The sequence below is a fragment of the Camelus dromedarius genome, chromosome 4 (genome assembly GCF_036321535.1).
Source record: "Camelus dromedarius isolate mCamDro1 chromosome 4, mCamDro1.pat, whole genome shotgun sequence".
In the NCBI taxonomy this organism is placed as follows: domain Eukaryota; kingdom Metazoa; phylum Chordata; class Mammalia; order Artiodactyla; family Camelidae; genus Camelus; species Camelus dromedarius.
The window spans coordinates 65,058,666-65,073,790 of NC_087439.1; the positions used below are offsets into that span (position 1 = coordinate 65,058,666).

General features: G+C 33.6%; 1 protein-coding gene across 13 annotated transcripts in view; it reads right to left on the reverse strand.

The window, feature by feature from the left end:
* Positions 1 to 15,125, reverse strand: part of UNC80 (unc-80 homolog, NALCN channel complex subunit) — a 190,501-nt gene that overhangs the window by 110,058 nt on the left and 65,318 nt on the right. The gene's annotated exons all lie outside the window — the stretch shown is intronic.

Here is a 15,125-nt window from a genome sequence, read left to right on the forward strand (position 1 = left end):
TAGCATGGTTAAAATAGTAGTGGGAAATCTGGAAAATGAATCCACGATGGCAAATTTGGGTGTTGAAAAATTAGACATTTTAAGTAGGTTTCTGTGTTTAGTTTCCGCCTTTTGAAGAATCTCAAGTAATTTCATGACTCTATTGCAAATTTAAGAGGCAGCTGGGATTTCTGTGTGAGAGTGAAATAAATTTTAATAAGAAGGCTTTAAATATGAAGCTTTTTTTAAACCTAAAATTAACATGATGCAAACACATATTCAATTTCTAAAACTAGTATTATGTCAACCAAAGGTGTCAGGAGGGATCTTGTTCAAACAATAATCTGTTATCTAGGACCATCCACAAGCTCCAAGAAGTGCAACTCCTCCCTCATTTTGGCTAGTAAGAGAAGGAAGAGCTTATTAAATTAGGTTGAGGTGTGAGAGAAAACAGAATAAAATAGGACCTGAAATGGATAAATAAATAAATATGTATGTATGTATGTTGAATTAGTCTTTTCCCTCAATTTCTCATAAACAATAGGCCAAATTCTGCTTTAATAGGCATGGTTTTAACTGCAAATGCTTGACAAAGAGGAAATTGCTTAATTGATAAGTGAAAAACAGAGCATTTCTTCAGGAAAATAAAAACATGGCTCCATTTTGTCATGTCAAGATGTATTTGAAAAAAAAATACAAGAAGCAACTTGTAGTTGATACCCAGAAACATCTACTGAACTTTTCATAAGCCAAAAAAATAATTAATGGAAGGAATATAAAGTTTTCCATAGAAGGTCAACAGGTCACAAAAAATACATACTTCAAAAATTCACTTATGCCAGTTAAAAAAAATATAGAGTACAGGTTGCTTAGTAACCACATGTTTTCAAATTAAAATGGTTTTCATCATTGCAAGCAATAGCATTCTTAACAATGCATTGATCCATAATGTTAGAATAAGGGCTAATCTATAGAGAATATCAATTATGTGTCAATTAGGTACTTTTTTGCCAGTTAGTTTTTATGAATTGTAATTCTTAGTTATCATAACAACCCTGTGAAACAATATCTTCTTTTTAATATTTTTAAAAATGAGGTATAATTTTCCACTATCATATAGCTGGGAAGAAGTGGACAGGATTCAATCTCAGATCTGTGCTAGTTCCTCTTTGGTATCTACATGGTCTTAATTTATACTTATATAAACCTTGGTAAAAGATGGTTCCTAGAATGCATGTAGAAAGTCATTGGGACATTAGTGTCATGTAATATTATTTTCTACAGTGCAAATATATAATCACATAATTTTCCCATTTAAAATATATTATAGGCTCAGTCATCAGTGAATAATAATACCTGACCTTTGTTATTTTGTTCATCTCTCTTTCTATTCCTGTCTCAAGTGCTCTATAGTCCAATTATGTCAAACTGGTTAGTCTCTCAAATATGGCATCTCCTACCTTTACATGTGTTGTTTCCATGACTTGCAGAGCCTTTAAGATCCTTGTCTATCCGGCAAATTCCCACTTTTAAGATTCAGTTTAGTTACCTCCTCTAAGAAGCCTTCCTTAATCCCATCCCTCTTCAGGCAGAGTTGGTTACTTCCTACTGTTGAGTGCCACAGTATCTCAGACACACTGGATTATTCAAGTAAGTTTGCCCATTAAACATTTCTCATTGTCTACAACTTAAATGAAACCATCAAGAACTCCCAAAATACATTTATTTATGTAGGGACTTAATTTTACAAAGCATATAATGTCTTGCCATGACATATAAAGTTAATCTATGTGAAAAGGCAGAAGACAAGATAAACACAATGGTGAGAATTTATCATTAATACAAGATGGACACTGATGATGAGAAACCATCATCAACTGTACTGGCGCCAAAACTTGGTAGCAGGTCACAGGGATAGAAAGATTTCAGATTGCAAAGGATCAAATGACTTTCTGCATCAAAACTACCATTATTATGGTGCCATAACATACAAACTAAATATTTGCACTTTTTTCTTGTATTAAATATTTTACTAAACATCTCAGATATGTTAATTTGTGTCTAGAAAAGGCTGGAACATCTATGTCTAAAAATGAATGCCAGTCTGGAGGGCAAGGCTAGTGCTGTGGATTTTTTCTTAGTCTGCCACATTTGACACATTTTTAATATAAAGCAATGAGATTCATTGTTTAATTACAGGAAGACAGAAACAACATGGAGTAGCATCATGTTATGAACCCTGGCTCCTTCACAATGAACAAGGGTAAAACTTCTAACTCAAATCTATGGGGCAGATAGGTCTTTTTTTTTTTTTTTTATTGCCCTTAACTATTAGATGGCACTGAGAGGACTAATAGAAGATGAGTGAAAAGTCCAAATTGTGCTATGTGGGGTTTCCTATGTAGATTGGCTAGCCTTCTTTAGAAAATACGTTTTTATTTGTTTAGGAAGCTCAAGGCGTTTTGAATGAAAAGCAATTTCGATTCTCTGCTCTCAAAAACTTCCTATGATAAAACCCAAATATTATCCTATTGGCCCTAAGAAATCCTAACATAAGTTAGGAAATGGAATTGAGATCAATATGAAAATAATTCCCATTAATTAACTATACAGCACAACATTAAAGGGAGGGTGGGTTATTATTTGATAAATTTGATCCATGTAAATTGCCAAACCTAGTAACTTTTGGAAATATCACTGTCCAAATTAAGAGACAATGATATAGAGTAACTCAAATATTGCTCTTTTATTTTAAGGCTCATGAACCCGGTAGATGAAAGCAGGCTTGGGAATCCTACAGTCAAGATGGCACTGGGTACTACCAATTTCTGGGGTATTGTGGTGTGTATATTACTGTACAGACAATGGAGGGAGTTGTGGTGCAAAGTCGAGGATTCAACTGTACATCCCAGGAGAAGATACTTAGCAACAAGCACTGATATCACACTGTGTGTGAAAAAGCATTCAAGGCATTCTAGTGAGGGTGTGGCTATAAGGGGAATTATTCTCCTTATAAGTTCCTGTCAAAGTGTAGTTTAGAAAGTATTGATTTTAGGAGGAGGGTTATGTTATATCTTAGACAAAGGATTCTTTCTGGACATAAAGGAAAGTCAGTTGGTGGAGCTCTTTCGATGGAGCTTACCTCTTAAGGCTCAGTGCAACCTGACGAAGTAGCAAAAAATGGAGGCATGACAGAATGGATAGGGATGGATTCACGTCACAGAGAAACACAGCACAAATGGAGAAAAATGAATCAGAAGAATGCTGCATGGATGAAGAGAATCACAGAGTATCAGAGGCATAGTTAAAAGTGAACTTCTAAACAAAATTTGATACCATGGGTATATCACAGAGAACTTTGCAGATGGTCCTGATAAAAAACCAGGCATATTTAAATTATTTCTTATTAATACTGTCTGCCCGATCACCTTTTTGTTCCATAATGCCACAGAGCGTCTTCAGTTTCACTATGTCATAGCTTCATAGTTCCCTGACAGGCAAGAATCAATTTTAACTGAGAAGACAAAGTATTACATTGAACCACATGAAATCTCTAAGTTTGAAGGTCAAAAAGAGTAGAACATTACCAATTTCATATGGTTCAACCTTATATAAGGTATTCTCTGCAATGCTACAGAGCCATCTAGTTAAAATGACAAAATGTCATACATTATGCAGCATGGATTTCTCTAACACTCTACAGCTAGAAAACTTCAAGCATCAGGCTACTTTTCCTTGACTTCCTTTGTCACTTTTTTCTGCATTTCATAAGATCGTCATGTATATTGAATGTTTCCTTTATGAAAGTAAAGTAGAGAACTAGAATACTAATTCAAACAGCTGTGCTTTATTTTGCCTGGGGACCTAGAAAATATTGTTGATGGCTAATTGAAGGTTATAATTGCAATTCATTCCTTTCCCTGAAGGACTATATCTAAACTTAATAAGAAGAAACCCTGACTGATCTTGAAAACGCATAACAACACAGGACAGCAACTAACTGTTTCTAAAGACTGAATAGTTTATGTTGGCCCCTGGGTAGTTATATAATACTTTATTGCCTTACAATAAAATATAAAGCTCTTGCTGGTGCAAGATACCTATTTATTTAAAACCAATGGGAATAAGCATTTATTGTGGGTCTTACTGTGCAGTGCAACCTCACTTGCTAGAGGGCATGTGCTTGTGAGTCAGTATTTATTACTTAGCTTGTATTGAATTCTCTGCCTGACTGAGATCATTAAGTAACCCCTGCCCATTTCTACAGTAGCTGTGGGCAACTGAAATGATTCAGTGTCAGGCTAGAGGCAGGCATTACTATTTAGTACACAGTCTGGATGGGTAGTCATTTTAACACTTACTCAGATCATGCTAATATTTTGGGTAAGTGTTTTAAAAACCAAATGAAGACTCCTGTTTCTGACAATATGATGGATTAAGTGTGAAGACAAACTTCTTTTGGTTTAGATACCTAAAAATGCTGGATAAAATAGCCAAAATTTTTTCACATTATTTTTGCTTTTGTTTCTAACAGGAGATAGATCATTGGAGAGTAGAAATTACAAGGAAGTGCAATTCTCGGTTGAAGGTAGGGGGAGAGATGTGAGATAGTGTAGGAATATTTGCTCCAAGTGTTTCTATTGACTATGGCAAGACCACTAGGTTCCAGTAGAATGGGAGATCGGGCCATACATTCTAATATAATGCTACTATTCCAGGTGAGAGCCACCTTCAGCACATGAAAAACAGAACTATCTGCCCCACAGAAGTAGGCATGCACAACTAGGCTTGGCTCTGGGTAGAACAGAAAAAAGAAAAAGAAAAAAAAGTCTTAAATGAGAATTCCTAATCAAAATTGAACATTCTCATATCAGTTTCAACTAGAATGTGCACTATTTCCATGTTCCTTGCCCTCAAAAAATGTTTTAAAAATGATCTTGGGTTGGTGATGTTCCTAGGTGCCTGAGAAAAGAAATGGAAATCCTCTCTGGAGGAATACTTTAAATCAGGGCTTCTCAAATCTTCAAACTTGAGTATGCATAAGAGTCACTTGGGAATATGGATAAAATAGATCCTTTGGCCCCATTCTCAGAGATTCTGATTCAGATCTGCTGCAGGGCCTGAAAATTTGTATCTCTAGCAAGCTCACAGGTGATGCTAATACTGCTGATTCACTGAATAATACTCCTAACACAGGTCTTAAAGAATTTACACAGATAAAGTTTCAAGGAGTTAAGCTCACATTAAAAATACATTTTAAAAATCCACCATGAGTAAGAGTCAGCAGAAACAACACAGTGCAGAATCAGACCCGCAAAGACTGCAATTATTGAATCACAGAATATCCATGCATTTAAAGATTAATGTATTAAAAGTAGAAGAAGTTAGATTATTAAAGTTGACCAGGCAGTTTTAAAACAAGGATTAAATAGAACTTTTATAAATAAAAATGTAGTACTTGAAATTTAAAACTCAATAGATAGATTAAAATACAGATTAGATCAAGTTTTTTCAACTTCAGCACTATTGACTGTTTTGGCCAGGTAATTCTTTTTTGTGAAGGGTACACTATGTATTATGAGATGTTTATCAGCATCTTTGTTATCCATCAACTGGATGCAAATAGTAATCCCCAGGTTGTGACAATCAAAAATTCCTTCAGACATTGCCAAATGTCCCCTGGTAGGCAAAATTATCTCTGGTTAAGAATTATGGGATTAGACATAACTGAAAAGGGAAAAAGCAAAATGGAAGATATACCTCAGAAAATTATCCAAGATACAGCATAGGAAGAGACAAAGAAATGAAAAATATGAAAGAGGGGTTGTCAAAAACAGAGGATAAACTGAGAAGATCTACCATTCATCTTTTCAATTTGTAGAAGTAAAGATTAGAGAAAATGCAAAAGATACAATCTTTGAAGAGAAAATAGTTGAATAATTTTCAGAGTGGATGTAATATGCCAATACATGATTCAGGGACTTAATAAACCTCAAATCAGAGAAACAGGCTAGAAACATTTTAGTGAAATTGCAAATTATCAACAATAACAAAAAGATATTAAAAGCAGCTAGAAGAAGGGATTACAGGAGACAGATTACCTGTAAAGGAATGACTATTAAACCAGACGAGAAGGGAATAACATCTTTGAAGTATAGAAAGAAAATGTTAGCCTATAATTATAATTCTATCAAAGTTACCTTTCAATGAGTAGAGAAAAATAAAGACATCTTCAAGTAAACTGTAGCTGACAGAGCTACATCCAGTTGATCATCACCAAAGAAACATTTGAAAGGTTTCTTTCAGAAGAAAGACATAGACCTTAGAAGGGAGTGTCTGAGATGCAAGGAGAAATGGTTAGCAAAGACCATGCTAAGATTTAGGGCAAATATTAAAATAGTTCTCCTAAAGAAATCAATAAAAATAATGTCTACTTTGCCAATGTTAAAACAAGAACAAAATAGAACTCAATCTTGAAAAATAGTTGGGGTTAAAGCCTTCTACAGTCTTTTAATGTTTGAAAGAAGAGTAAAGATAACCATTAGTTTTAGACTTCATTTAGTTAATATGTATGTAATTTTTAAAAATATAAGAATAATATAATAATTTTCAAACTAACCAAGGAAAATGAGTAAAACAAAGCTAAACAAAATTAAAGCAAGAGAAATAAAACACAATCCAACACAATTTGAAAGAAGGCATGAAGTGGAAATAAGAACACACAATAGTGAAAAAATATGATAAATAGGTAGAAGAGGACAGAAATAAATCTTTATCAGTAATCATAATCTGTGTGTAAATGTTCTAAATTTTCTAGGGGAAAAAGATGTTTAAAACAGTATAAAAATTTAAATATTCACTTTTTATAAGAGATATACCTAAAACACAAAGATGTAGAAAAGTTGAAAGAATTGGCAAAAAGACATACCAGGCCAATGCTAACCTAATAAAATTGTTTCAGCTGCATTAGTAATAAAGAAAAATATATCTTATATATATCAGAAATAAACTGGGTCACTAGGTAGTGATAAAAGATTTATAGCACCAGATACACGTCACACTTCTAAACTATCTACCTCTAAATAAATAAACAAAAATTGGTGAAACCACAAGTATACATGGCCAAATTTGTCATCATAGTGGAGATTTTAACGTAATAGTAATTGACAGATTGAGCAGTGAAGGAAAAAAAATAAGGATATAGAAGATGTGAATATAAAGCACTATACCTGGATGGACTAGAGGCTATTATGCTAAGGGAAACAAGTTAGACAGAGAAAGACAAATACTGCATGATTTCACTGATACATGGAACCTGAAAACAAACCAAAAAATGAACAAACAAAACAAAACAAAAACAGACTCATAGATAGAGATAACAAACTGGTGGTTGCCAGAGGTGGGGCTGGGGTGGATGGGGGAGATAGGGAGTTGGGTTTGGGTGAAATAGGTGAAGGGGATTAAAAGGTCCAAATCTCCAGTTATAAAATAAATAAGTCACAAGAATATAATGTACAAAATAAGGAATACTGTCAATAATATTGTAATAACTTTGTATGGTGACAGATGGCTACTAGACTTATGGTGAACAGTTCATAGTACATATAAATGCCTAATCACCTTGTTGTACACATGGAACTAATATAATATTGTAGGTCAACTATACTTCAATTCAAAAAAAAAGAAAAAAAGGAAAGAAAAGCTACTATGTGTGCCCAACAATTAGGTAATGCACATTCTTTTCAACCACACATGGAACATTTATGAAAATTAATAATGCTCTGGTTCATAAAGCAAGTCTAAATTAATTCCAAAGAATCAGTATCTGAAAATGAAGTTAGAACTCAATAACAAATAGATAGCTAACAAAACCCTGGAATTTATAAAATGAAACACACAGATATTTAAATAACTCATGGAAAAGGAAATTATTAAAGGAATTAAAAAGGAGTTAAATTATAACAAAAATACTACCTGTCAAAATGTATGGCATATAGTTAAAGTAGTACTTGGTGGGAAATTAATAGCTAAAAGCTCAGTTTTGAACAAAAAAATAAAATTATGAACTGAGCAATCAACTAATAAGCTAAAGAATAGTACAATGAATTAAAAGCAAGATGAAGGAAATAATAAAAATAAGAGCAGAAATTAATGAATTAGAAACAAAGATACAATAGAGAGAATCAACAAAGTCACTAAAAAAGACTAATGAAATTGACAGACATCTGGCAAGCATAATCAAGGGCGAAAAAGAAAACAATTTTAGGAATAAAAACAGATAAAATAACCACAGATGCTGCAAAGATTAAGAACTAATAAGAAAATGTGATGATCAATTTTAGGTTAATAAACATGAAAATGTAGGTAAAACTGACAAATTACTAAAAAAATTATAATTACTTAGACTCAGGAAGAAACAGAACTTTTGAATAATCAATTCAGATCTGAGTTTCAATTTGAATTTTAATTATATCTAAATTTATCTGTGGACTCCATGTAATTCCAAGAATAACTCAAAGGATTTTCATGGAAACTGACAAGCTAACTATAAAATTCACATAGAAGAACAAAAAGCCAGGAATAGCCTAGGTGATGTTCAAAATCTGAGCTATTAAGACAGAGTAGATTAACTCATAGTTCACAGGGAATGGAACAGAAAAAAACTGAGAATCACATCCGTGTATGTAGGAAACCTGACACATGATTAAGATGGCATTGCACATCAGACAATAAAGTATGAATTGGTCGATGTATTAAGGTAGGATAATTTTTCTCATATAAAGAAAGGAAATAAAGAAAACAAATTCCTATTTTATATCATTCACACAGTAAACTCTAATTAAAGACTTAAATGTGAAATGCAAACTTTAGTAGAAGTTTTAGAGGAAAATGTAAGATGCATTTACTACCTTGGAATTTCTTTAAAAGACATGAGAGAAAATTTTGATGATTTAAATTACTTTAAATTAAAATTTTCTCTTCATTAAAATACAGCATAAAGAAACTAAACCAAACAAGATATTCCCTAGGGACACAAACTCAAGTAGTACAATAAAGAAAGCACAGGAAAGATTAAAACAAAGTTTCAAGACAGTAGTGTCGTCTGGGAGGTAGGGGTGAGTGACTAGGGAGGGGGAGAGAGGGGACTGCAAAGAAACTGGAAATGTCCTATTTATTTTTTTCTTTAAACCCTGCATATTTATGACATATATTCTTTATGCTACATTTAATAGTTAGAATTTTTTAATTCAATAATATAGGAGTACCACTAGAATTAAGTGAATAATTTGATAATTTAGTTTTGGTTATTACTGGATTATTTCAACTTTCCTTATGATTCAAAAGAGAATACAGTATTATTTTGCTTTAATTGTTCCTTGTATGCACATATTCCAATCTCCCTGAAAAAAAAGCTAATTTCCATTGATCACCAAGTAGTCTTGCGATGCTAAGCCCCAATACAGGTTAAATTGGATGCAATAAACCAGAAAGTATGGCTATATGGTAACCAAGTATCTCATTTTTTACCCCAGGAGAGTTCTAGTTTATGTCTATTTAACTGGTACCATTGCTAGCACCCCCCCTTGATTCTCAAAAATGTCCCAGTTTGGATAAAAATTATATAACCATTTCTCCTAATGCTGTCTATTTGTGAAGTTACATGGTTTAACATGAATTAGGTTTTCCCCATCCACAGACTAGGGAGAAGTCTATAATCCCACTGATTCTCTTATACTCGTAGAATTGTTCCTAAAGCAACCTGACGTCATTATAAGTGTTATTCATGCTAATACATTACCAGTAAATTAGATATCACTATGTCTGTACATGTTTCATATTCAATTGGATGAAAAAGGATAGATTATTTCACCTGAAATATATAGAAAACAAACAGAAGTGACTTTTGTTCGAATTGTTTAACTTTTCTATCTTTGTGCTTGTATATTATGTGAACCTAAAGATGAAAGGAGTCCTTTCTAAAATATGTCTTTTTAAAAATGCCTTACGGGCACATTTATTAAATGTGTACTAAAAAGAAAGGGTGTGAGGAGCTGCTATGCTGAACTGAAAACTAAACTAATTATCCCTTCATAATCGTGGCAAAAATGACCAGAGGATTGTTTAAAACAAACAAGACTGGCAAGACTGAACACTGATATTTCTAGTATTTCTTTCATTTAATAATACTTTTTAATACTGAAGAAAGTTGTAAACTCAAAAAAAATCACATTTTAATTTGATGATTAAGGCAACAAAACAATGAAAACTGTCCTGAAATAAACTTACATCATAATGCAAACATTGTATTTAAGCTGCAGTTACAAAATGAATGAGACATCCAACAAAAGAAACAATAAAAGAGAGATGGAAGAAATTGTTGGACTGGAATATAATGATGAGCTGAACACATTCATTTCTCCCCTCGTCTCCCAAATTCTATCTGATGAAATGGCAGAATCTATGCCTATGTCTGTATCTGTATCTACATCCATATCTGAATCAATATCTGCATTTGTGTATCTGTCTGACATCTATATCCATCTACCTATCATCAATCTATCTATGTCATTTATATCTATACTTAATTCTATATCTATATCTATTTCTATTTTCATATTTCTATCTCTATTTACACACACACACATATGACTAAAACCACAAATGCACTGGAAAACATATAAAACATTTAAAAGTGAAGCATGTCTGAAAGTCAGGAAGCAGATGAGAACAGACATTAAGTGAAATCAAATGCAGCAGATACAGAAGCTAACAATACAGTTAATAGAAGGATCTGTGAAAGTTAGAGAGCACTCTTGAGGAGCTCCTGACCCAAATCCACAGGCATGGAAAACTGCAGTTCCCACACCTGTGCAAATGACAGCAAACATAGAACGCTACTTTGATTCAAACACATCGGACGTGCAGCTACATTTTCCTTCCTCTCAGTCCGCTTGCCAGCATACACCAATGACTTCAGTTCCTTCACTTTTCTATACCTGAGAAACTAAGTTTAAGTGTGCCCTTATTTGGGGACCATTTTCTGGCTTGACCCTTTTCTCTCATATCAACAAATAAGATGATGAATATGAAGGGGCTTTATAAACTATGACATATAATGAAAATGTTACTTTTGTTATCTTCTACCCTCACCCCTGCCACCATTGCCACTGCCATCACCACCACCGTGACTACCATCACCACCATCATCACCTATCCCTTTTATTCAACCAGCCAGGTCTACTTGGATTTTCTCTCTTTGTCTCCTTTAAATCTTCACTGATTCTGACCTCTGGACACTCCTTGGCCTTAACCTAGAATCAAAGACGCTCAGATATGAAAGCAGCTCATACTAACCACTCACCTCTTGAGTCCTCCTGTATACTTATCCCCATTGAATCCAGAGCAATAACAAAGAACTCATTACTTCCCAATGTATCTACTTCATCATTGGACATCTATATTGATCAGAAAATACCTCTTTGCTTCAAGGCTCAAAGACACTGCTTATAAGCATCAAACCTCCTTTATTTTACATCTTCCCATGAAATTAATAAGATTGAAGGGGATAGGATACAGCTCAAGTGGTAGAGTGTATGCTTAGCATGCACGAGGTCCTGGGTTCAATCCCCAGTATCTCCACTAAAAATAAACAAATAATAAACAAACAAACAAACAAGCCTACTTACCCCTCCCAAATTTAATAAAACTATCTTAAAAAAAGAAATTAGTAAGATTGAGAAGGTCAAGCAGGGCCAGAGAAGGTTCTACAGGAAAGGAAGAAAGGAGAATCTAGTGGTCTGGTAACTATCTGGCCATAGTTTTATTTTGGGGAAGTAAAACAAATTTAAAGTTTTCTATGGAATTCAGCCCAACTTAATGGTAGGAGTCAAGCTACAATCAGGAATAGAGTGTATTTATATTAGGAAATCCCACATATCACATCTCCTTGGAAACTCTAAGCATTATAGCAGTTCAAAATCATATAGGTGGTACCATCTGATGAGAGGGAATGAAATCTCAACACTCAAGAAACTGATTAAAGTATTCATCAATATTCCTTTTATAATAATCTCCTTTCAGAAACCAGTATTAATTTGTTCTACTGGGATTATTTTTTTAATCTCCAAACATGTATTTCTCATTTCATGACAAGCCTCCTGTTTCTTCCGTGCCCACATGTCTTATATTAATCTTAAAGTTTTCTATTTCTATTTCCTTATGTTGTTATATCATCAATAAAGGTTAATGAAATTATTCCAATTATTTTATTAGAGAGTCCCTTTTGCCAGTGATAATACATTAATTGAGATTGTGTTCTTTTCATTTTTAGTTTCATGGATGGGTTTTGGGGGGTTGTCCATGAAACTTCTGATAGTATAAGGCTCAATTTTGTCTATAAATGCACTTCTCTCCATAGCTTTCATTCAATTCTGAAAGAGTTTATGTCCCCAGAATACTAAAAATCACTGCTTTAGAGGGAGAATGTGTGGTGTGAATCTTCAAAATTAAAAATCCTCTGTATTTTTCTATTATGAATTCATGAATTCATGTGACCGTTTTTCAAGATTCAAATGCTTTTGGACCATTAGAAATCATTCACAGTCTTCTTTATTATGGAGATCATATACATCTAAGTGCATTTTCAATGTATCAAGGGATATTTTGATTTACCTAAATAATTTTTTTTACAGAAAAAAAGTATACGATATTGCTAAAAGAGTCCTGAATAGAATCAGACGATTCTGCTCTGAGCCCAGTTTTTGCTTTGACTGGCTTACATGACCTTGAGCAAAGTATGAATGAAAAGACTGGCTTGATGGAGTCCATTGCATGATGTGCGTTGATGTGGAGATTTCACTCAGGATCTCTGAAAGAATGGGACTGAGACTTCCCAGTGAGGGAAGGACAATCTGTCACCTCTGTCATCAGGTGCTTATTTCACTGATCATTGTCCAAATACTATTATCCTATCATTTTCCAATTTGTATGGCCAGCTGTACCTCTTTCTCTGAATTTTTCAACAATAAGTTGAAATAACATGATTCATTATTACTGTTTTCCTTACATTCAGGCAGTTGCTTGAGAAATTTAATGTCTCACTTGTCTCAAAATTTTCCAAACTATCTGTGACTTTAGGGTTGAGACAAAGATGGACCTGATAGCACTGAAGTTTGGAACTATCCAGAAAGATCTAACACACAACTGCTATTGTGTATTTAACAGTTGTTCAGCTAGTTTCTGTCATCTACACTTTCTTAATCACATTTAAACTAACAGGCATAAAATATAGAATTTATTACTTTTTATGTTTTAAAGTTCTTATAGCGATTTCACATAATTCTTTTCATGAGTGAGTCAACATGGTGAAGTACAAATCTTAGGATCTCTGAAGACAAACCTGGGTTCTAACCTGGCTCTATTCTTTCTAGCTTTGAGCCCTGGCCCATTGGTCTTTCTGAGATTTAATTTTTCTTTTTTTTGAAAACATAGTAGGGACACAATAAATGTTAAATCATTAGTTTATCAACCATAGAATGCTGTATACACCAAGTCTGGAAAATGGATCACTATACAAATATCATCTTCACAAGGAAAGTTGCAAAACAGGTGAAGCTCTCTAGCTCTTTGAGGTCTGTTGTGTTATCATTAACAGTTAGCACCATGCCTGGCACACAGGAAGCCTTCCATAGACATTGGTTGAGTTAATTAATCAATTATTATACGGTGAGTATCTTACAAGTCTCACTGACTTCAGGCTTTCAAATTCTACCACCCTTTCCATTTGATGTATTTGTATGTAGAGAACTGCTCTTCCCCCATGACTACACCTAGTCCCAAATTACTAACTACTCAGGGAGGGAACCAAGGCGGGGCTCCGCTCAGCATTACTGCTCTCTCACTATCACTCTGTTATCCCAATGCTTCCTTCTGTTCCCTAATCAAAGTCTACTGCTTCCACTGCTATTAACAACATGATATTTCATACCTCGCTAACACTTTTTAATCATTGCAAATCTGACAGTAAAAATATAGAAATTTATAGTTATTTTAATGAGCACTTCTTTAGTGCAAATACAATGGGACATACTTCATTGGCTTTATATTTTCAGTGAACTGTTGATGTACTTACTCATTTTTGAAATGTTCAATTGTTTGCCCTTTCCTTATTCATTTGTTACATTAATTTATTCTAATCTGTTCCTTTTGGGATAGATCAAGATGTGATTAAGAAGAGCCACGTATGACTCAAAGGAGTGACAGGCTAGTTACCACTTTCCCACTTAGAAAATGAGAAATTGGCTCCTTGCCTCTCAGCTCCCTTGCTTAAGACAGGTATCTCCTTGTTCTTTGTCTGTCTGCCACCAGCCTCAGCTCTCCTGGAGACTTGTGACTCTCTACATTTTATAGTCATGGTAGCATATATCAATACACATTAAATATTTTGGAATTTACAAAAATATTTGCAAAAGCCAATACTCAGGAATGGGAAACTGACTGAACAATCTTATATAACCACAAATCATCATTTTGGGTGATTACAGTGGTATTTCAGGCTTCAGTGAAGCTACTTCCCTTGCTGGTCACTAAATACCCTAACAGCAAAAATGATAAATGTCACAGAAAAATGTCATGAATTATATTACAAGGTTTGGACGATTTTACAAGGTAAAATATGAGTGGCCAGTGGTCATATACTCATGTTTTGTAAAAAAGGATCATTTTACAGACAGGCTTAAATTTTTTTGTTGTAAAAATGTCAATTTTAGCTTTTCTTTTTTAAATGAGAAAATAAGAGACTTTTATTTCTTGATATTTACTTGGAATTTTGTACCCAGTATTTATGCAATGTATGAAGAGCTTATTAAACCAGAAGGTAAATAAAGGAAATTGAGAGACTGAGTTCAAAACTGACATCTGGGCCTTGTTTACTGGACAAAAATACTTTCTAAGCAAGATCTACTTTATACCCTTGAATCTCTTAAGTGTGTATAATGCCATACGATGTTTGAGATGTTTCTGCACAATTAATGTCAATTGATCCTTGTTTCATATTTTCCTTCCAATAATAGGTAATTAAACAAAGTCAGAGTTTAAAGGACTAAAACATGACAGACATAAAACTAACAATAATATAATAATAATAA